The following is a 23,724-nucleotide window of genomic DNA, read 5'->3' as shown; positions in this document are numbered from 1 at the left end:
TTCACTTTCTACCTTTTTCTACCCTCCCCTCCCACCTTTTTCCAATGGTAAAGAACAGTAACTATGGTGGGGAGGGAGAAGGAATTCCCATAAAAATCTGAAAATCAAAACCCAAAATCTTTTTTTAAGTGAATTGAAAATTGCAAGGCTAAACAAATTGGGGATGAATATTTCAGTTGTTGAAACTGGAAATGTTTTTGTTTTAATGAAGCTTCCCCCAAGTTTCAATGAATACCAATGGAAATTTTCACCAGAAAAATTGCATGTCATCGAAAAGCTATTTTTCATTTAAGAAAAACGTGAATTTTTTTTGTGGCCAGATGTAGTGGTGCGGCTGATGTGGTAATAAGGAATTCCAGAGCCTTAGGCCAGGGGATCCCAGTCTATGTTCTGTCAGCAGGTACGTCTCTCTTGTCCTCTGCTGTCATTAGACAGACACCCAGTCAGGACAGCATGAGACACACTGTGTCACTGCTCTCTCTCTTTGTTGGTAGCGATACAGACGGCTCACTCTGAGCCTGTCATTAGTGAGGCCGTATCTCTGTCTTTTTCTCTCTTGCTAGAGAGTTACATAGCCTGTGTATATGTGTGTCTCTAGACCTACATGCGGCTTCTCTCTCTCATTAGTTTGTCCCTTTTGCTCTCACTAGATTGACAAGAAAATGTCTTTGTCATTAGAAAGTTACATGTGCCTCCTCCCTTCTACTCATTGCTAAACAGGCAAACTGCCCTAGCTAAGTCATTGGACATATCTCCTCTTCCGCACATAAAAATGTTAATTCAGTTCAATACAATGAGCCTTTATTGAGATAAGAAGCTCCGCAAGTGTTACCAAAGAGTTAAAACAGATCCCCAACGTATTTGTCAGGGGTGGGGATAAGGACAACTCACCCAGCATAGGGTCACACACTGTATTTGGGATCTGATCGCCCATGTCCATTTATCATTACTGTCCGTTCCTGATCTGATTGCAGGTTGTCAAGGAAGGCAGTACCTCCCAGTGAACAGAGCACTATACTATTAAATAGGAGATCTCCATTTTAATCCCAGTTCTGCCCCAGCTTGCCGGATGACCTTCGCCAAGTTACTTCACCGCTCTGTGCTTCAGTTTCCCCATCTGTAAAATGGGCATAATGATATTGACTCCTTTGTAAAATGCTTTGAGATCTACCGATGAACTACGTGAGAGCCAGTGCAATGCCATCTCTCTTTTCTCTCTCACACACACACATATTATTTTAGGTATAAGGAACATCATTGGAAATGGCAATACCTCTGAAACAAAAACTATATATCTATATGACAAACTCATGAGCCAGAAGTCAGGATCTGATTCTGGATTCACTTGCAACCCTGAATATGCTAGAGCTGATTATTCCTCCAATATCTTTGGCTTGCAGAATTGCATTCATGTTAATACTGGGAAAGTTACCATTTGAATCTTCCATCTCTAGTAAAAACATAGATTGACTTTATATTCTTGCAAATATGAAGATTTATTTTCTCTCAGGATACATATTGATAGAAGCTGCTTTGGTCAATATTTCCTGTTTGGTTTAAAAACCAAAAAGTCTTGGTTTTCATTGCAGTAGATTCAGATAGCTGCTTGTACTCGTACTGTAGAAGCACAAGAATAGCATAATGCTGCCTAGGCAGAGGAAGAAGAATTATTATTTGTATTATTGTAGCGTCTCAGGGCCCCATAGGAGCTGTCTTTCTAGCACAGAGCCAAACACCTTATGGTATAAATAGGCGAGAGTGAGACCAGTATGAGGGGAAGGAGAGGTGAAAAGACTTGCCCAGCATCACACAGCAGAAACAGGAGTAGAATCCAGACCCTCCCCACTCCGTTTTTTATTTCTCAGCCCTATTGAACCATGCAGCCAGGGAACTCCCATGTCTGAACAGGAAGTGTAGTCATATTCCTGTGACGGGTTCAGTCACAGAGACCCTCCCCTTGAGACTGCCATCTGATGTGCTGAGAGTACCTCTGAGCCCATGTTCCCTGCCAGCTTGGGACTTCAGAACCCAGCCTTGTTGAACCAGACACACTAGCCTGCTGAAAACACAGACTCAGGTCTGAACCACATCCCCCAAAAGCTGCAGACTTAACTGAAAACAGCTTAAGATGTGCTCCTGTCTCCAGCCCAGATACCCAGCTCCCAATGGGATCCGAACCCCAAATAAATCCATTTTACTCAGTATAAAGCTTATACAGGGTAAAATCATAAATTGTCTGCCCTCTATAACACTGATAGAGAGACATGCACAGCTGTTTGCTCCCCCAGGAATTACTTTACTTACTCTGGGTTAATTTATAAGCAAAAGTGATTTTATTAAATATAAAAAGTAGGATTTAAGTGGTTCCAAGTAATAACAGACAGAACAAAGTAAGTTACCAAGCAAAATAAAACAAAAACACACAAGTCTAAGCCTAATACATTAAGAAACTGATTTCAGATAAAATCTCATCCTCAGTGATGTTCCAATAAGCTTCTTTCACAGACTGGTCTTCTTCCTAGTCTGGGCCCAATCCTTTCCCCGTCACAGTTCTTGTTCCAGCTCAGGTGGTAGCTAGGGGATTTTTCATGACTGCAGCCCCTTTTGTTCTGTTCCACCCCCTTATATACCTTTGGCAAAAGACAGGAATCTTTTGTCTCTCTGGGTCCCCACCCCTCCTTCTAAATGGAAAAGCACCAGGTTTAAGATGGATTCCAGTACCAGGTGACATGGTCACATGTCCTGTGAGACCCCAAGCCTTCATTCTTCCCGGTCTGACTCACAGGAAGACTTACAAGTAAACAGAGCCATCTACAGTCAATTGTCCTGGTTAATTGGAGCCATCAAGATTCCAAACCACCATTAATGGCCCACACTTTGCATAATTACAATAGGACTTCAGAGCTATATTTCATATTTCTAGTTTCAGATACAAGAATAACACATTTATACAGATAGGATGACCATACTCAGTAGATTATCAGCTTTGTAATGATACCCAACAAGAAACCTTTTGCGTAGAGCATATTTCAGTTACATTATATTCACCCTCATTAGCATATTTTCATAAAATCATATGGAATGCAACGTCACACTCCCCATTCGCCTTGGTGTACTTCTGCTCTCATCTTTCTATAGCAGAAAGAGATGCACTGCAAACATCCATTCCATTAGGAGTCCTTTCCTGTGCTGTGGGAAAAATGAACATTCATTTGGCCTGGCATAAATTTGTATTTCTCAAGATGCGGAAAACAAACAAACAAGCTACCTTATTAATTGGTGCTGACTCTCAAATATGCAGGACAGATATTCTCCTCCACCATGTCGTCGTCCCCCATTATCAAGATTTACTGAGTATTTTCTGAAGGAAAATTAAAAGTAATTATTACCATCAGTTTTTAAAATGATTAGCTATCTTTTGGTACAGAGTAAACCACAATGAGTTTGTGGTTACTTTGGGTTAAAAAAAATTCACCACATTCTTTTGTATCTACCCATCTGAACAAGCACCTACATGCTGCTCAAGACAGCTATACGAGTGGTGCAGCATCCATCTTTGGACTCTTCCCTTTGGGCTCAGTCATGTGAAGGCTTACATGCCCCTGCAGGAGGGTAAAGGGAAACGTTTTCCCAGGCAAAATTTTGAGTTTTTTGGCAAAAAATTAAAAGCAGAAATATTTTGGCCAAAACCCTGCAATATCTGTATTCTGAAATGGCACCACATTTGTGGTTCAGCTCTGGCATGTTCCCATTCTCCTCTGTTAGTGAGGCCCCCTGGTTGGATGACAACTCCCATGATGAACCATGTTCTCCCCTCTTGGTGAAGGAAGGCCAGGCATGATGGCACTCACACGACCACAGTACAACAAGGAAGATGCCGTCTGACCAGGGAGCCCAACCCATAGATGAGAAAGGATGCAGGAGGCAACCAAATGACAACTCCCAAAAGGAATCGTGGCCGCATTTCAGAATCAAAACATTTTTGGTTTTGGCGGAAAACTGAAAACGTTTCCATTTTCAGGCATTCAGACTTTTTATGAACATTTAAAAAGCTCTGTGGAAAGAATAAATGTGTTGCAAAAAAAAAAATGGTTGAAAACCAAGTTTTCCACCGAAAAAGAGTTTGAGATCGAATGTAACCACGTGAAGTTAGTTTGGTCATTTGCTGTAGTTGACCATGTGATGCTACAGTCCTTCAGGAAAACCCAATTGACACTCAGAACTGGCATGTGCTTAAATTGCACTGGAAGAAAAAGTCTTTTGAATCCTTGCAGTGCAGGCAGTCTAGGGAAAGGGCTCTTTTTTGGTCAGGTTATTAACACAGATGGGGAATGGGTGCTTCATTCTGATTCTCTTCTGCACTGTAAAGCAAGGGCTTGATTTGCCCTGTCCCCATGTATTTTAACAGCCCCTCTTGTCAAAAGCATGATCAAAGTCTTGATGAATATCCATTGTGTGAGCGAGCACGCCTTACCTGTTAGAGCAAATCGCTGGCAATGGTGTTAGCATGCAAATCTTGATTTATGACCCCTGTCACCACCTTGTTAAGCTGAGACTCTGAGAAAGGGGGCCCAGAATAACCTTTGTTTGCTGTGCTGGTTTGGATGATCTTCCTTCCTTTCGTGTGCACATGTGCACTGAGATTCTTGTCCTAGGCATTTATTTGGTCTTCGCCACACAATGGCTATTGCTGGACCAAAATACTGACATCTCTTTTAGGATGCTCAGCTGACACCCGTATGGCTTCAGATGATCTTAGCTTCATTGGTATTCAGTTAGAGTCAGAGACATGCTTGCCTCAGCTGTCTGGGCCTTGGTGAGCAGGTGGAAAAATGACCAGTTGAAAATGAGTTGTTAAGACCATTACAGCGAAAAGATGGACGCAATTAATTTTTCATTATGTACAGTGTCTGCGGATTGTAATCAGTTTGGATTGTTCCTCCTCTGAGGCACAAATAAAATGCAAATGGCTTTAGAATGAAAGGAAATGCTCTTTATGATGTACAGTGCTATTCAGAGCTGCCAATGGCTTGGAATAAATAGGAATTGTGAGGATTATGCGATGAATCTGCCTAGGAGAATCTAATATAAGTTTTGGTGTGGAAAAACCTCAGCTGCATTTGTCCATCAAGGGAACACGCTACCCACCAAGCAACAGCGCAAGGCGTTAAACCTTATTTAATAGTATTAATACCGAGCTCTTACCAGTAGATCTCAAAGCATGTTACAAGGTGGTCTGTAGTATTATCCCCATTTTACAGGTGGGAGACAGAGGCACGGAGAGGGGAAGTCACTTGCCCAAAGGCAACCAGCAAGCCAGTGGCCAAGCCGCAACAAGAACCCAGGTCTCCCAGCCCAGCACACTGTCCACGAGGTCACACAGTTACTAAGGAAGGCACTCGGGTTTGGTTTAGAAAAACCCACTGTGCAAATGGTTATGGTGGATGAAATAGCCATTTTACATTCGTGCTTTTTTCAGTGCAAAGGGAGCAAACCTCAACAGCAACATCCTCTCGCCCAGCTAGACATTTATAAATCCCCGAAGATACACAGCCTATGAGCCTTTCTTTCCTTTGAGCTTGTCCCCAGTACTGCTGCCCCGCAGAGGCCAGTCGTATTGCAAACACCGCGCCTGGGGATGGCCTCCTGATGTACCACACCTGTACCTTTGGAAGGGCTGTGTGCTGGCTATCCAGTGGCTTGGGCACTGGACAGCTCCTCCGGAGACCCAGGCTCTGTTCCTGGCAATGCCAGTGACCTGCTCTGTGTCTGAGAGCGAGGTAAACAGCTCTCTGCTGGCTAGGGGAACACAGGGCTGAGCACTGCAACCACTTTCCCAGCTGCTTGTGTGGAGAGAACGAAGCAGGCCCCTGGTTTTGCCCCAGCTCTGAGTGGCTGCCCTTCCCCAGGAGGTGGCATAAAGCAAGTCAGATGCAGATTTAGGCAATGGGGGTTTTCCCTACAGCTCAATAGATTGGGCGGGCTGGAGACCAAAAGTAGGACATGAATCCTTTGTCTCCCAACAAACAGAGGGCAAGGTCGAGGAGGCAGGCAGCAGGCATTAGCCTGGGCATTGGGAATCCATGTAGCTCAGCTGGAAGATGGTGCAGATATTGTATGGTACAAGCAAACCAGAATACATGGTAATTAGATGCAGTGGGTAAATCAAATGACCGGTGAGGCTGGGTGCGTGGGAATAAGGCAATAACCCACTGGTAAAATAGCACAGCGATACCATGCGTGTCAAAGCCATAAAAGATAATTAACCCCAGTTAGCTCCTGTCAGCCCTGGGGGGCAGGGTTTGAATGTGGAGCTCCTAGAGGCAGCCACAGGCTCAGATAGTCTTGCAGTGGGGGAGCTGGATAAAGCCTCTGGCAGCTTCTTTCAAATCCTAATTCTGCTGCCCTGGTCACTGTAAGGGGGAGAGGGCAGAACCAGTACATTAGTATCCCAGTAATGGGAAAGAGGAAGAGAAGACAATAGACAGCATTCTCTCTGCTTTGGGTGAAAGCTAAAGTGGCCACAGTATATGCAAGTTTTACTAACAGTCCCAGGCTCATATGATGTACGAGCATCCCAGGTATTTATTGCTGGCTGCCTGACATGTCCTGCTTTTTCATTTCACTGGTGAAAATGTTTGCGGTTTTCTTGTTTTGTTCAAGACGTAGTGCTATCCTGGCTAAAAATTGTTCCATGCCTCCCAGGAACAGTCAATCCAATGGCATGAGTTCTTCCCTGTGAGGAACAAAGAGATAAGTCAGTTCAATGAACATAGACACATATCAGAGCTGTTGTTTTGCTCAAACTGAATATGAATGACACCTGTTCGATGTTGTGCCCAAAACTCATTCACCTCCACGCTTTCTCCCGTGCTGTCCCGCCTACGTGACATTTCCCTTTACCCTCCTGCAGGGGCATGTAAGCCTTCTCTTGACTGAACCCAAAGGGAAGAGTCCAAAGATGGATGCTGCACCACTCGTGTAGCTGTCTTGAGCAGCATGTAGGTGCTTGTTCAGATGGGTAGATACAAAAGAATGTGGTGAATTTTTTTTAACCCGATGTGACCACAGACTCATTGCGGTTTACTCTGTAAATATCCGCAAAGTCTTTGACAAAGAAACTTGTCAGTGCTTAGGCAGTTGGTGCGCTGAGACTAACAGCTTCCATGTTGACCAGTAACATCTCATTATTTCCTTTTGCTCCCCTGTTTGCTTGCTGCATTCACCCATTGTCTTACACTTTGTAAGCTCTTTAGGGCAGAGACAGATTTTTTTTTTTGTTTCTACAGAGCCGAACACAAAGAGGCCCCGGCCTCAAGGTACTACTGGAATACAAATTCATTATTAGGATTATAACATTGAATTAATAGAAAACAAAAATTCTCCACTCTGAGAATATGCCTGTGTCAGCTCACAGGGTGGCACTCGTGACTCTTTTAGATAGGTATTTTATGACCCTGATAAATGCAGCCACAAAAGTGTCCTTTTTTATTTGGAAAATATGGTTTCTAATCTTAGGTCCTGATCCAGCAAACTTCATGTGCTTAACTTTATTCATAATCCTGTTTACGTCAGTGGGAGCACTCACGTGAATAAGGTCACATGCCTGATTGCAGGATTTGGGGCCTTCGTTTGTTCTTTTTTTTTAATGAGGAATTAGCCTAGTGTTTTGCCCTAAGAGCTGACAGCTACAACTATGTTTTGGGAAATAATGATAGGTGAGGTCAAGTGACCCATCACATTACCAATTCTGTGTGATCTAAGCAGTGTTTGATCATGCATGTGGTACACACAGGGTGGGATGTCCAGAAGTGCTCAGCATTGCCCTAACTTGGCTCCCATTGAAGTCAAAGGTAATGGTATCGATGTCAGTGGGAGAAGAGTTAGGCCAATGTGCTTTAGAAAAATCACCCCCACAATGCACCCAGGTTTTCCCCATGTCCCCATTTGAAGGCCCTTCAGGTTTTTAGCAGGGTGTGGCTTTGGCCTTGTCTAAGCTGGCAGCAGCATGTAGGGTACATGTAGCTACACACCACGGTGAAAAGCAGGCTGTGTCCACACTGCGATGTGTAGCTACATGTGGTAGTGAAAGGCTTCGGGATCGGGGAGTCCCACAGGGCGCATAGACCCCATGAGGGCCCAGCAACCAAGGAGAGTTAATGCAGGTATTGCTGGCCCATCCTCGCAGCAGCTGGGGCAATAAAAGAACTGAGAAGTAGAGGGGCCGGGGCAGCTGTCAGAGGAGCAAGCAGGCCAGAGAAAGAAGGCCCTGCCAGCAAAGTGGTGCAAAGCTGCCCTACAGCGACGACGACCCGAAGAAGGGACGATCAGTCTGCAGAAGCCTACGGCACCAAGGGAAGAGCGTAGGGTACAGATTCTGCCTGCCTGGGCTATGGGCCATGAGCTGCGACCCAGTGGAGTGGGGTGGGCCTGGATTTCCGCACCTCTCCCTTAGCAGAGATTTTAGAGCCAAAGGGGGGTCCAGGCCCCTTGAGGACAAGGATCAGCTAACCCCCTCCCCAAACATCAGGGGAAGTCCATACACCACACAGTGAGACAGAGATGAACCTCCTGGCCTCCAGAATAGGACTATAGAACTGAGATGAGAAGAGCATGACTGCCCCATCAGTCTGAGTAGACTCTGCCTGACGCCCTGTCTGACCAAAGGGGGGCGCTGACGCACTGGGTCACCGGCCCACTTGGAGGCAGCGGGGACAGGCTTTGGCATTAGGGAGCTGCTGGATCCTTTTACCACTCCCTCTGCCTTTCCAGAGCCCTTCCCCGCAGCCGGGAATGGCCCCAGCAGTAGGGAGCCCGTGGGACACTACACTGGTAAAAATAGCAGCACTGATGCAGAAGGCACTGTTTGGGTGTGCAGAGAGCCGGAGAGGGTACATACCCTAAGCATGTTTCTACTCTGCTCATCGAAGCAGTTCCCCACCACCTACACTGCTATTTACACCCATGCTGGGGGACGTGCAGTGTATGTTCTCTACGCAGCGCCAAAAGTGACAAAAAAAAAAATCCAACAACCCCCCCACCAACAACCCAGAGCATTTCACTGAAGAATGTGAAGCCAGAGGGGAACTTCTTATTAGAAATTTGAATCTTCCTCTACTTTCTATTTCTATTTAATATTTTATTAAATGACTGCATTTTGCTTTCTTTGATTACATGCTCTGGGCCTGATCCAACAGCCCACAGCTGTCAATGGGAGTCTTTCAATTGGCTTCAAGAGGTTTTGGATCAGAACTTGCCTTCTGAAATGCCTTCAAGCTGCATGGCAACTTTAAAAAAACCCACCATTATAGAGGCTGAAACAACATGTGTACCCCAAATGAAAACAAGCAAAGACAAAAGTGAGACAACCCTGGCTAAACAGAGTAAAAGCGGCCATGAGAGACAAAGACATCTTTTCAAAATTGGACGTCAAATGCTACTGAGAAAAATAGAAAGGCACATGAACTCTGGCGCATGAACTCAAGTGTAAAAGTCTAATTTTAAACAGAACAAAAAAGAGTGTGAAGAGCAACCAGCAAAAGACACAAACTAATAAGACACTTTTCCAAGCACATCAGATGCAGGAAGCCGGCCAAGCAACCATTAGGGGACACTGGACTATCAAGTTGCTAAAGGAGCACTGAAGGAAAACAAGGCCATTGCAGAGAAGCTAAATGAATTCTTTGTATCCATCTTTACTGCAGAGGATGTGAGGGAGATTCCCACATCTCAGCTAGTCTTTTCAGGTGACAGTTCTGAGGAACTGTCCAAGATTGAGGTGTCTATAGTGGTGGTTTAAGAATAAATTGATCAATTAAACAGTGGTAAGTCACCAGGACCAGATGGTATTCACCCAAGAGTTCTGAAGGAACTCCAATATGAAATTGCAGAACTGCTACCTGTGATATGTAACCTGTTGTTTAAATCAGCCTCTGTACCAGAAACGGGAGGATAGCTAATACAACAGTGATTTATTTATTTTTTAAAAGCTCCAGTGGTGATCCTGGCAATTACAGGCCAGTAAGCCTCTCCTCAGTACCAGGCAAAATTGGTTGAAACTATAGTGAAGAGCAGAATTATCAGACACATAGATGAAAATGATATGTTGGGGGAATAGTCAATGTGACTTTTTTAAAGGGAAACCTTGACTCACCAGTCTATTAGAAATCTTTGAGGGGGTCAAGAAATATGTGGCACAGTATATATAGTGTACTTGGACTTTCAGAAAGCCTTTGACAAGGTTCCTCACCAAAGGCCCTTAAGCAAAGTAAGCTGTCATGCGATAAGAGGGAAGAGCCTCTCATGTTTAAAAGACAGGAAACAAAGGGTAGGAATAAATGGTCTGTGTATACAGGGGCCCCCAAGGATCTGTACTGGGACCAGTGCTGTTCAACACACATTCATAAGTGATCTGGAAAAAGTAACCAATGAGGTAGCAAAGTTTGCAGACCACACAAAACTACTCAAGATAGGTAAGTCCAAAGCAGACTGTGAAGAGTTACAAAGGGATCTCACAAAACTGCGTGACTGAGCAACAAAATGGCAGAGGACATTCAATGTTGATAAATGCAAAGTAATGCACATTGGAAAACATAATCCCAGCTCTACATACAAAATGATGGGGTCTAAATTAGCTGTTACCACTCAAGAAAGATCTTGCAGTCTTCATGGATAGTTCTCTGAAAACAGCTGCTCAATGTGCAGCAGAAGTCAAAAAAGCTAACGGCATGTTAGGAACCATTAGGAAAGGGATAGATAATAAGAGGAAATATCGTAATGCCACCATACAAATCCCACACCTTGAATTCTACATGCAGTCTAGTCACCCAATGTCAAAAGAGATATTTAGAGTTGGAAAAAGTACAGAGAAGGGCAACAAAATTGATTTGGGGCATGGAGCAGGCTCCCTAGAAATTAAAAAAGCCTGGCATTGTTCAGCTTGGAAAAGAGATGACTAAGGGGGGATGTGATAGAGGGCTATAACGTCATGACTACTGCGGAGAAAGTGAGTTAGGAAGTGTTATTTACTCCTTCAAATAACACAGGAACCAGGTGTCACCCAATGAAATTAATAGGCAGCAGGTTTAAAACAACGTAAGGAAGTACTTCTTCCCACAACACACAGTCAACCTCTGGAACTCATTGCCAGGCCGTATTTTGAAGGCCGAAAGTATAACTGGGTTAAAAGAAAAAGAGAAATTCATGGAGGTTAGGTCCATCAATAGCTATTAGCCAAGGTGATCAGGGATGCAACCCCACCATCTGACTGCCAGGAGCTAAGACTGGATGGCAAGGGATTGATCACTTGATAATTGCTCTGTTCTGTTCATTCCCTCTGACGTGTCTGACACTGGCTGCTGTTGGAAGGAAGGATACTGGGCTAGATGGACCATTGTCCTGACCTATTGTGGCTGTTACTTTAACTTAGGGGCCAGATTTCCCAAAGAGCCCAGCGTCAGCATCCACCATAATGAGTTCTGAGGGTTGTTTTTTTCAAAAGCATTCAGTCTTGGCCTCCCACAGCTGTCACTGCAGTCAATGGCTGTTTCCACATTGACTTCACTGGGAGCAGAGTCATGTCAACACTGAATGGTTTTATAAGTCACATGGTAGGGGTGAAGTCCCGGTTCCACTGCGGTCAGTGGGAGCTTTGTCATTAACTTCAGAGGAGCCAGGATTTCACTCTAGGTGTCTAGCACAATGAAGCTGCTACCTAGAGCAGAGCCTTTGGAAGCTACAACAGTCTGAAATAGAAACACTAATAAGAACCAAACACTGAAATCTTTAAAGGCGATGGAGCTATGGATACCTGTAAACTGTGTTGTAAATTGTCTTATGGTTTTACATTTTCTACCAAGGGAGAACATTTCCACTAATTTGAAATAACATAGTATATAAAACAGCATATCTGTTGTGCTTCCTTGTATGGCATAGCCAATTGTTCAATTGAACGGAGTGTATCCTGGAGATTTAAGAAACAGAATCTGCATAATTATGGAATTTATACTGACTGCACACAGAAGAGGCTCTCTTCACGGTGCACTGGCAGGATATGTGACATACAGCGAAATGGGAAGAAATGAGTGTTCAGAAAAGAGCTAGGGCAGCTATGAACCAAATTAAACTATTAATGGTTGGGAAGCCGGGAAGAAAGGCTCTCTGTCAACCTAGGTCAAGCCAGGGCTGTGAAGTGTAACCAAGTCCCACCTCTGACCTGCAAAGTCATCAGTCTATCAGCGCTACCCCAGCCCTTTTCTTTATGGGCTGATTTTAATGGGTTTGTTAAAGCACACCTTTGACCTCATCTGAAAGTTTCCCCCCCCCGTCTTTGCTGCCCTCATTTTGCCCTTCAGGACCTTGTTTTGTCATGTCCCGGTCTCTACTAGAGAGACATCTTAGCACAGCCATGCCTTAGTGCCTTTATATTTGCTGATGTGCCGTGTTAACAAGGTACAGCACACTTGCATATTACCACCCTAGAGCAACCTTCCTCCTTCTAATATATTTCCTCACATTATATAATGTGCGTTTAATGTGGCACCCACAACACAATAGGGAACTATCCAGACACTCAAGAAAGGATGGTCCCTGCTTTGAGGTGCTCACACGCTAAGGGCTAGAGATTGTTGGGAATTTTCTGTCTGCTACAGGGTGGCTTGCCCAGTGGGCTGGAGACCCTGTGGCTAAGGCGGCCCTGACTACAGGATGAGCCCCCTCTCTCCCCCCCCCCCACATTGAGAGGAATCAGGTGGTTCCAATATAAAAAGAGTCAGGGTAATCACTGGTTTCAGAGTAACAGCCGTGTTAGTCTGTATTCGCAAAAAGCAAAGGAGTACAGCTGTAGCTCACGAAAGCTTATGCTCAAATAAATTGGTTAGTCTCTAAGGTGCCACAAGTACTCCTTTTCTTTTAGGGTAATCACTGATAGTATCCTGCTGGGGATAGAGCCAGGCAGGGAGCAAGAAGGCTCTTGCATGGCCCTGAGTCTCTCGGGAGAACTCAGAGCAAGAGAGTGAGTAAGTTTTGTTTTCAAAAGGGGGCTGGAGAGCCATGTCTCTTGGACAGTTTAGACACAACACGTCCTGCATCTTGACAAGGGGTTAGACTAGATGACCCTTGCGGTCCCTTCTAACTCCCTGTTTCTAGGATTCTAAGGAAAGCTCTCCAGGCAGGGAGAGACCCTGATCAAACAGGGGAGAGACTGGGAAATCCAGACAGGAAATAAAGAGGTGAGGTAGGAAGTGGTCCAGGGAACACTGAAATATGGGTAAAGGAGCAGACCTAGCTGTGCAGTACAGGGCCCAGGGCTGGAATCCAGATTAGAGGGTGAGATTGGGTTCTGCTACTGGCCCCGAGGAGGGGGCATACAAGCCCTCTCCAATGGTTGTTGAGCCCAAAAAGGGGGCAGCAGAGTGAGTAGAGGACTGGTAGAGGAAGAGCCCCAGAGAGGGAGGAAGGATTTGTTAAAGGCAGGTTGGGACTTCTAGTTTGGACAACTGTGACCTCTCAAGGTGTGGACAAAAGACTGTGACCTCGCTGGAGGGCTGAGTTACTGATGGAGAAACCACCACAAGGCCCAGGTGACCACTGGTAAGGGGCTAGCCCAGTGAGAGAGCTGCAATGCCATGCCCAGCCACAAGGGGATGCCTAGTGGTGAATGGACTCTGTTACGCTGTCAGAGTGTCTTTTCTCAGTGGAAAATTCAATTTCTGTAAACTGGAATTTTTTCTGTGTTGCCAAACTATTTTGAATGTTCATTGGGAAAATCTAATAGAAATATTTCTTTTTGGGTAGGGTCAACTCCTAACTGAAATACTTTGTTTTGTCATGCTGAATCAAAACCTTTAGTTCTGAGTCAGTTTGGCAGCTATATGATTCTGCCTAAGCCACTGCCATGATCCATGGGAATTTAAGTCTGGGTGCCACATGCCGCATTCTCCTCTGTGGACTGGGATTTCTAGTTGAACTACATCTCCAATGATGCACTTGGGTCTCTCCTCTGGTAGAACTAGCACAGTGCATCATGGGAGTGGCATGACCATCGTGCATCATGGGACTTGTAGACTAATCAGGGAGCCAGGTAATTGAATTATAAGTCACATGAAACACTGTGGTAGCTCACGCAGATACGGTTCAGTGTCAAATCAAGGTGAAACAAAACTTTTCTGCATTTCCAAATCCACATGTCCTGAAAGTTCTGTTCTGTGAAAATATTTGATATTTTGACTTTTCATCCCAAACTGAGATAAAAACAAATGTTAAAATATTGGAATTTTCTATGGTACAGAAATGTTGAAGTTTGTTTAGTTCTGTTAAAGGACAAACACAAATAGACAGATTAGTACTAAGGAAAACAAGAAAAATCACTTTATGTGCAATTCACTGTAGGCTACTTGACAGAAGTACACTTTTAAAAGGACTTAAATATGGAGACGTGTCTGAATTTTTCTGTCAAAATCTATTTTTTTGTGTTTTCAAGAGATTAGGCTAGACACTCATAATGGTCTCTTCTGGCCTTAAACTCTATTGGTGAAATCCTGGCGCCATTGAAATCAATGGGAGGTTTGTATTGACTTCAATGTGGTCAGGATTTCATCCGGTGACTATGTTTTCAAGAGCACTTTGGTTTGTTGGGAACTATTGATTTGATTGGATCTGGCCTCATTTAATTTTAATCCAATCCTGGGTATAAAACAGAAAGTTGAGAGATCTATACAGGAATGTGTGGGGAAGAAATTAAAACAGACCTCAAGGAGCTGGTCCTCAGCTGGTGCAAAATAAAGTCAATGGAACTATGTTGAATTGCACCAGTCGAAGATCTGTCCCAGAGAATATTTTTTCCAAGAGACGTGCCAATGTCCAAGACAATCTGCAGCACAAGCAGGGAAACCATGCTGTCTGCATGAGATCAGATAGCTGGCTGTTTTAAAGGAGAGTGTCTTCATCAATATTTCCATTTAATTGTTTCTGTGTTGTATGTTGTGCTTCTCACAAATCAATACACAAGGGGTGGGACCCATCTATGTCCCAATCCGTAAACATTTTTACTAACAAAGACTAGAACATATAAAGTGTCTAGCATTGCTAGACTCTTTATCTACATTGCTAGGAAGCTGCCAAATAGCCTTTTGGTATTGTAATGAACTTTCTCTAATCGTTTGTTCTCTCTGCTTCTCCCTTGGATATGTTTCTATGTCACTGAGGAGTCATATCAATAATGTCAAGATACATCAAATCACAGAGCAGCTATTAAGAATAAGTGTACTAAAAAGCCACTGACGCTTCAATTAGGCAAGCAATTAGTAATAAGTTTGGGGCACCATCAGCAGCACATTGGTGGGGTTTTGTTCTTTTTGTAGGAGTGACAATTTGTGAAGCATCAGCAGGCAGGATAAAGAAAGCGATAGGGCAATAAGAATGCATGGCCTGGCTTTCACTGATTACACTTGAATGAGCAGAGGTCCCCTCTGTTGAGCAAAGACAGCAGCAAAAGGTGTTTCTTCCTTAGAGCTGTGTTTGCTCATCTCCTTGCTAAGAGTTTACTATTTAAAGCAATTGAAATAATAAGCAATAGGCTAAAGGGGGTCACATTCAATTGAGACTGAAGCTGGTCAGAAAATTTAAGTTGACACTGATTCTCAATAAAAAATACCTTTTTTTTTTTTGGTGAAAATCAAAACATTTAGAAAAAAGTGTCAATAATTAAAATTTTGGTCAAAACACTTATTTCAGGGGGTGGGGTTGAATATGTCAAAGTATCCTGTTTGAGTGTTTTGGAATATAATATTTCAAATTTTCATATCAAAATTACTTTTAAAGAAGTATTTTGTATAAAAAAAATTAAAAGATCAAAATCAGGAATGAAATGTTTTGATTTTTATCAAAAATGATTTTTTAATTTTTGTCTAGATAGACATTTCAATTTATTTTGTCTTCTACCATTTTGAAGTCACAGAATTTCCCACAAGATGGAAAATCTGATTCCCATCCAGCTCAGACAGAGACATTATCTTGAGCCTAACCTGGTGTAACTACTAGAGCAGCTTGATACATATTTATTGAAGAGGAAATTCAGGGTCTTTGGAGGGTTTGCCAACATTGCAGTCCTGGTTTCTGCCATTCAGCATGCAGAAATATTTCAGATGGTAAAACCACTCCTCACACGGGTTAGCAGGGACACCCAAGAGTAGCCCCATCTATTTCAACAAAAGGGATCATGCAGAGGGAGGATGATCTTGTGGTTAAGAAACCAAATGGCAACTCAGGAAACCTGAGTTCTATTCTTGGCTCTGCAAGAGTCTTCCTGGATGGTACGGACAAGTCATTTATTCTCTCTGTTTTTCACACGCCTGTTCGGAAAAAAATGAGATTAATAGTATTCCCTTTGTCTGTTTTATCAATTTACATCACAAGCTTTTTGTGTATGTAGAGTGTCAAGCATAATGGGGCCCCAGTGTCTCTGGGGGCTTTAGGTGTGACTATATTACAAGCAGTGATATAAAAATAATTTTGGGAGTAACTACTCACCAATGTTTATAGGCGTTTACAGTATGTCCCTTGATGAATATCACAGGTAAACAATTGGCATCCGACCCATTGTTTGTTTGCAAAGATGGTACATTCTGTATTCGAGCTTACCAGGTAGTCTCCCAAGTCACATGGTCTTGTGGCTTGCTCCTGATTGGATGACTTAAACTTTAACAGGAGAATAGTGAAAGAATAGCAAAAATCAAATAATGCACGTCCAGTAGAAATTCATGAGACTTTGCTGGTTTGTGAATAATTCGGCCACCTCTCTATTTGTGACTAATGAACAGCAGGATCCCAGGTATACCAGTCCATTACATTGGAGCTGTTTGTTCATGAATCTGTGCTTTCTTCATAGGCCTGATGCTTTGTGCATCGCAGTCAATGTCAAAACTCCCACTGATCTCAAGGGTGTAGAAACTGGTCCTATTTGATGAGTTCTAGTAACTATTCGCTCCCAAGCAGATTATCAATAACGGGTATTGCAAAGTCCTTCTGAAGCTGGGCAGTAGTTATGGTGGTCCAAACTCTATGCAAGTGTAACTTGTGCAAGTCAATGGTGTTATGCCAGCTGAAAATGTGGTCCTGTACATATCCTGAAGCACTCAGCATCGGCTTTTGAAAATCCCCTGCCCCCACCTCCTGTATTCTGTACTATGGGTTTTTTAATGAATCCCTGCTAAAATTGAGGATTAGCATCACAATAGACATCAGGCCAATAATCATATGCTTGGCGGGCTAACAAGCCTTGGAAACAAATTGTCAGAGGCGAAGAATGTGCTAAAAGTAACCTGAGTGGTTAACTGAGTCTTGTTCTCTTCACAGCAACTTCAGTGGGAGCAAAGCAACATTAACTGTGTGTCCAGGAAGGCGGGAGGCCTCTAGTCCTCGTTTAGTGTGTGTCTGAAATAAGCTCATCTGAGATCAATGCGCATGCAATAGATTGTGTTGCAGTGTTGTCAAGGTTCCTTCCCCACTCTGAACTCTAGGGTACAGATGTGGGGACCTGCGTGAAAAACTCCCTGAGCTTATTTTTACCGGCTTAGGTTAAAACTTCCCCAAGGTACAAACTATTTTACCTTTTGTCCCTGGACTTTATTGCTGCCACCACCAAGCGTCTAACAAAATATAACCGCGAAATAGCCCACTTGGAAACGTCTCTCCCCCGAAAATCCCCCCAAGCCCTACACCCCCTTTCCTGGGGAAGGCTTGATAAAAATCCTCACCAATTTGCACAGGTGAACAGAGACACAAACCCTTGGATCTTAAGAATAAGGAAAAAGCAATCAGGTTCTTAGAAGAAGAATTTTAATTGAAGAAAAAGTAAAAGAATCACCTCTGTAAAATCAGGATGGTAAATACCTTGCAGGGTAATCAGATTCAAAACATAGAGAATCCCTCTAGGCAAAACCTTAAGTTACAAAAAGACGCAAAAACAGGAATATACATTCCATTCAGCACAACGTATTTTATCAGCCATTTAAACAAAACAGAATCTAACGCCTATCTAACTAGATTGCTTATTAGCCCTTTACAGGAGTTCTGACCTGCATTCCTGCTCTGGTCCCAGCAAAAGGCACACACAGACAGACAGAGAGAACCCTTTGTCCCCCGTGTCCCGCCCCCCAGCTTTGAAATTATCGTGTCTCCTCATTGGTCATTTTGGTCAGGTGCCAGCCAGGTTATCTTTAGCTTCTTAACCCTTTACAGGTGAAAGGGTTTTTCCTCTGGCCAGGAGGGATTTAAAGGTGGTTAGCCTTCCCTTTATATTTATGACAAGTGTCTATAACAGCTTAATCAGACTAGGTTCGGCACTCTCTCAGCGAACAGAAATGATTCTTCAAAATACGAGGGAGGTGAATACATTGCATATGTACCTACATTTCCTTCAGTTCCATAATGCATGGACACACACAGGTTTGCCGTTGCTCAATCTAACTCTCCCTGACACTTGCTCATTCACCCATTGCACTTTATCAGATTAAGGGCCTCATCTCTATTTCTCTGCCACAATATTTCCCGATCAGCTGTGTGGTGCGGCCAATACCAAAGGGGCTGAACAATAATTATGTATAAGTGACGGGTGTAGATGGCCCAAATGCTTAATGCCTCCTCTGTATTCCATTTGCCTGCAGCCTATCCCATGCAGCATGGATTAGTTTGCTACGGTCTGCTGATGCCTTTCTATCCAGACAAAACATCCCCACAGGAGAAAAGGATCAAATACCTTTGTTCCACGACAGGCCAGAGGACCTGGCCACAGAATTCTTATTTATTCTTTTTCTTTATAAATGTCTGTGAAATCTGTTTAATAATTGTCTTTGCCGTTTCAGGGAAAGGTTATTGCAAAGCTTGTTAACTACAAGTGGCCTCTTTCTGGTACATGCGGTTCTAATGGGAAACAGAGCAGGGTTTTCAAAAGAACCTAAGGGTATGGTATCTACGCTGCAGGAGGGGAAATTTTCAGAAGCATCGAAGTGATTTAGGAGCACAAGTGACTGTGGTGGTGATGCTGCAGAGTCGTTAATGCTGCTCGGGCTGCCGTTCTCGGGGCTCCCGTGTTAGCTGCGCTAGCAGAGAGTGCAGCTGGCTGACGCAGCAGATCTCAATGCTGTTCACAGAGAGAGACCGCAGGCTCGGTTCGGTGGTGAAGGCACTCGGCCAGGTTCATTGTTGACAAAGCACGATCCTAGTGCCCCGTAGGAGCTACAGGTACATTCTCACTTGTATGCTTGTGACAGAGTACCCGTTCAATCAACAGTGCCGTGATGCTGTCTTTTCCTTTTTATACTTTGATACAAACTAGTTACGGGTTACACTCCGGATGTTATTAGTTACCACCATTATACCTTATTTGAACAAAACATCCTTATCCATTATCCTGTCATCTCCTCCTTCTTTTTACGAGGGGTCGGTGTGTTCCTGTACCGTCTCTTCGGAAGGTGTTTATGTAGTTACTTGAGATCTGTGTGTTTTTGTACCATCCTCTTCAGTCAGGAATTTGCTTACTTCATTAGGTGACACCTGGTGTGCTACTATTCTGCCAAGGACAGGCCTACTCTGGTTTACAGCCTTTGGGTCACACTGCTAGCTATGCTTAGGGCCCCAGCCAGGTCTACAATCTGGACTATGAGAGGTAAGCAAACAGTTGCAGCGCCTTCCCCCACAGGTAGGTACTATCACAAGGCCAGTGATTGCGAGCCAATAAGGGTCTGTCTGCCCCAGCAATAGAGCAGCCATCATGGAGACATTCCCCAAGATGGCCTGGCTAGCCAACTGGGAAAACCAGTCTGAGGCGGAAGGGGGACTTCACACCTAAGCTCTGTAACCAGGGCTGTGGGGTAATATGGAAACTGGGCTCAGACTCACAGGGAAGGCGGGGACTTTCAAAAAGCTCAGCTATTCAAAGAAAGCGGGGGACAGATTGGTGGGAGACAAAATGAGACTGGGCTGCATCTCAGGAGCGCCTTAGCTTCCAAAAAGAATGAAAGTCCATTCTACTCCTGTAAATTATGAGGAAACCCTCTCTAATTTAGCTTGTAGGGAAGCGGGATATCAGATGAGGCTACGTATGCCTGTTGGCTCTTTGTTGTTTTAAAATCCCCTTTTCTCTAATGCTTTGCTAAATGAAAATATACCATTTTAAGGGTCTTTTGGTCACCATATCAGTGGTTACAGGCTCAGAAAGGGGGAAAACACAGGTGCCTGAAACCCAGCTGGACCCGCAGGGTGATAGGCATTGTAATATTACGGGTAATATAACCAGACCCTGGTCTAAGAGCAGGAGAATTGCAAGAGTCGCACCTGAGGCAGGTGAGGGCAAGAGGCCCAAGACACGAGGTGGCTGCCATTCAGAGAGCCTGGAAAGGGGACACAGATGCAGCTAGCCCTGAAACTGTGACAATACTGACAGGTAATGTGTGTTAATGTTAAATGTAAGAACATCTAAGGATGGGGAAAATAGCCCAACCTTGATGATACAGTATTGCACTGATATGAGGCAGTGGGTTCAGGGGCTAGAGCACTGCACTGGGACTCTGGAGACCTGGCTCCTATTCCTGGTTCTGCCACTGAGTTGCTGGGTGACCTTGGGCAAGTCACTTCACTCCGCCTGCAGTGTGCACGCCAGGGAGTTACAGCACAGCACTTTGGTGTGCACTGCTATTCACACCCATGATCCGAACCGTGGAGCAGTGTAGACATAGATTTGGTTTAGTGCCTATGGGACAAATGTTCCTATTAAACGGTTTTAATTTATACTCTCCAGGTTAACTATAAAGACTGAGGACCCTCGAGTTTGTGGTGCTGTGCCTTCAGTTTAGGGATGTAGATGGAGCTGACTGAGGGGAAAAAATACAAAAATTCTTGTTTTTTGTTGACTTATTTCTCCTGGGTCTATCAGTGTGTGGGAGTGTTGCTGTTTTCAGCACAACTGCCTTTGCTGTACTAGTTGACTAAATAGAGGGCTTCATTCCAGGGCTGGAATCCTTCATAAGTGCCTTCAAATGAAGGACTTTAAGCAAAGAGAAACGGGAGTGGGAGAGGGTCCAGTCCAAAGTCCACTGAAGTCAGTGTGAGTCTTTCCACTTACTTTGCTGGGCTTTGGATCAAACCCATAAATAGTACAATAATTAATAATAATTTGTATTATCATAGCACATAGGACCCCGTTGTGCTAGGCACTGTACAAATTCAGAAGGGAACAGATAGTTCCTTCTCCAAAGAGCTTACAATCCAAGTACAAAATAGAGGCAACAGATGTAGAAGCAGACTATGGTGAGATACAAGGAAAAGCTGGGAGAATAACTCAAGAGACGGTGGGTTAAATAATAAACTCTAGTGTCCTTACATGCCTTCACAGCACCATGCACGCCAATGCGCTCCATAAATAGTTGCGCTGGTCAGAATATGGGGTTTCATCAAAATCATCTTTTTTTTTTCCACGTGAACATGTTGATTTCAATGACGCTTTCTGTTTTCCTTTTAACAGGCAAACTTGAAACGCAAGGTTGCACTTCCTATCAGCATTTCAAAATGTCCAAACTGTTGAGGTTTAGAAAGAAGCTACGTCATTTCGATTCAAAATGTTGATTTTTTTTTTTCATTTTGACATTTCTGAATGCAGGGTTTGTTTTGGAGTCGTTCTGCAAAAATGCTCAGTCTGTCAACTTTTTGTCCCATTTAGGGATGGGGGGGGGGGAGTCAAAATATTGGAATTGACTGTGAAATGGCGACTTTGTTTTCCCAACAGCTCTAGTAAATCAGAATCCCTCCACTGGGATTTCTTATTAAAATATCGTAGTCATTTCCGATTTGATGTCCGTTTACGTGCTGGGCAGTATCTTTTCTGATTTCTAGGAAAACGCCCTGCTTTACTGTATTTTTTTTTCTTTTAAAGATTAAAAGGGATCTTGCTCATGCGGAAAGGAAATTCTGAAGGACACCCTGATTCAGCCAGGTAATTAAGCATACATCTAACTTGAGACATGTGGATAGCCGCACTGAAATCAATGCTGAATTGGGGTATCAGAATATAGATATAACCTCTTACCTGAATACACATGAAAAGATGGTGTTTTTAGCCAGGGTTCTCTCTCTCTTTATTAGACCATCACAAAAATTGTCTGTGGGTTTGTACTTAGTCAAGTAACCGATCATAAATCCTAACTTCCATTATAGGATATTACACTTAAAGTACTATAGATTCTACACAACACCCATCCCACTGCTTTTTTTCAGCTTTGCCTGTGGAAGTAGCGCTCTCTTGTGGAATAAAATGGAAATTCATGCTCTGTATTGCCGAGACCTACACAGCAAGTTAACCTGTCTACAACTCTAGAGGGGTATTTGTTACATCTAATAGATTTTCGAAGACACCAGATTACTTCCTTGAGACTTGCAGCACATGTGTGATGTATAATTTAAGTGACAAATCTATACATGATTTTTATGGCCACAGAAGTTTTATGCATTACAGTCAAGGATGAATAAATTAAGAAATCAAGCTGTGCATGGCATGAATTTTATAAAACATCAGACTGAATATTTCTGTGGGCAGTAGGGGCTAGATTTTCAAAAAAGCTCAGCATCCAGTAACTCCCACTGTTTCCAAAGAGAGTTTCGGCTTTTTGAATAGCTGGCTACTTATTTAGATGCTGAGCTCTTCAGGAGAATGGTTTGAGTAGCGCCATGTTCTGCGGGTGTAAATCAGTAGTGCTTCCAGGGCCGCCCAGAGGATTCAGGGGGCCTGGGGTCTTCGGCAGCGGGGGTTCTTCCGCTCCGGGTATTTGGGGCACTTTGCCGAAGACATGGAGCGGAAGGACCCCCGCCGCCGAAAACTCTCGTGGGGGCCCCTGCGGGGCCTGGGGCCTGGGGCAAATTGCCCCACTTGCCCCCCACTCTGGGCAGCCCTGAGTGCTTCACTGAAGTCCATGAACCAATCCAAAGTTGGTGTAACTTGACTTAGCTCTAGTGATGTCCCTGGAGTGATGCTGAGGATCTGCCCCTATATTTGGACAATACCACAAGAAATTGGCTTGGATAATAATAGCCAAACTACATTTGGCAGGAGAATAAAGCAGAGAAAAATGGCTCCAGGCTGTTATATGTAACCAAGAGCAGTATGGTATGAGTTCGATCTAGAATGAGCATTAGGAAACCCAATGTACAATACAGCAGCCCCGGATATTAGGGTTATGGTTCAGGGTCAAATAAATGAAGATTCTGGGCCCAATCCTCCTGTCAGGCACGTCCCTGTCAAAATTCCAATTGACATCACAGACCTTGCATCCAGTCCCAGTTGCGGCTGCCCCTCTCTGTTGCACAAAAGGGTGTGAGTCCATGGGAAATGTGCAGGGGAAAGCCATCACACAGCTGGCCTGGTCCTCAAGCTTGCTGTTTCTGCTGCGTAGCCATCTAAACTCCTGGGACTCTTCTGCATTGCTCAATGGGGAAGAGAAGTAGTAGAGGTGACTGTGAAGAAAACAGGAGGTGCTTGTCTTATGCACCGCCCAGCAGGAGTCATCTTTGTAGGGCTCCGGAGGAAAAGGAAGGTACACATTTATGGCACAATCTTATCAATACACTCGAGGGAGTGTGTTGTAATGCAGTATTTCCCAAAGTTTTCAGATCATAGAATCATAGAAGATTAGAGTTGGAGGAAATCTCAGGAGGTCATCTAGTCCAACCCCCTGCTCA

General features: G+C 43.9%; 1 long non-coding RNA gene across 1 annotated transcript in view; it reads left to right on the top strand.

Moving 5' to 3' along the window:
* LOC141985717 (uncharacterized) overlaps positions 1-21,985 on the top strand; it is an 85,439-nt gene extending 63,454 nt beyond the window's left edge. Inside the window, exon 3 of the long non-coding RNA XR_012639000.1 lies at positions 21,926-21,985. This is a non-coding gene — a long non-coding RNA (uncharacterized LOC141985717). The remainder of the gene's footprint in view (positions 1-21,925) is intronic.
* The last annotated feature ends 1,739 nt before the right edge of the window (positions 21,986-23,724 follow it).

The sequence above is a fragment of the Natator depressus genome, chromosome 4, assembly GCF_965152275.1.
Source record: "Natator depressus isolate rNatDep1 chromosome 4, rNatDep2.hap1, whole genome shotgun sequence".
NCBI classification, from domain to species: Eukaryota; Metazoa; Chordata; order Testudines; family Cheloniidae; genus Natator; species Natator depressus.
The sequence above is the reverse complement of the archived record's forward strand: the minus strand, read 5'-3'. Positions and strand labels throughout refer to the sequence as shown.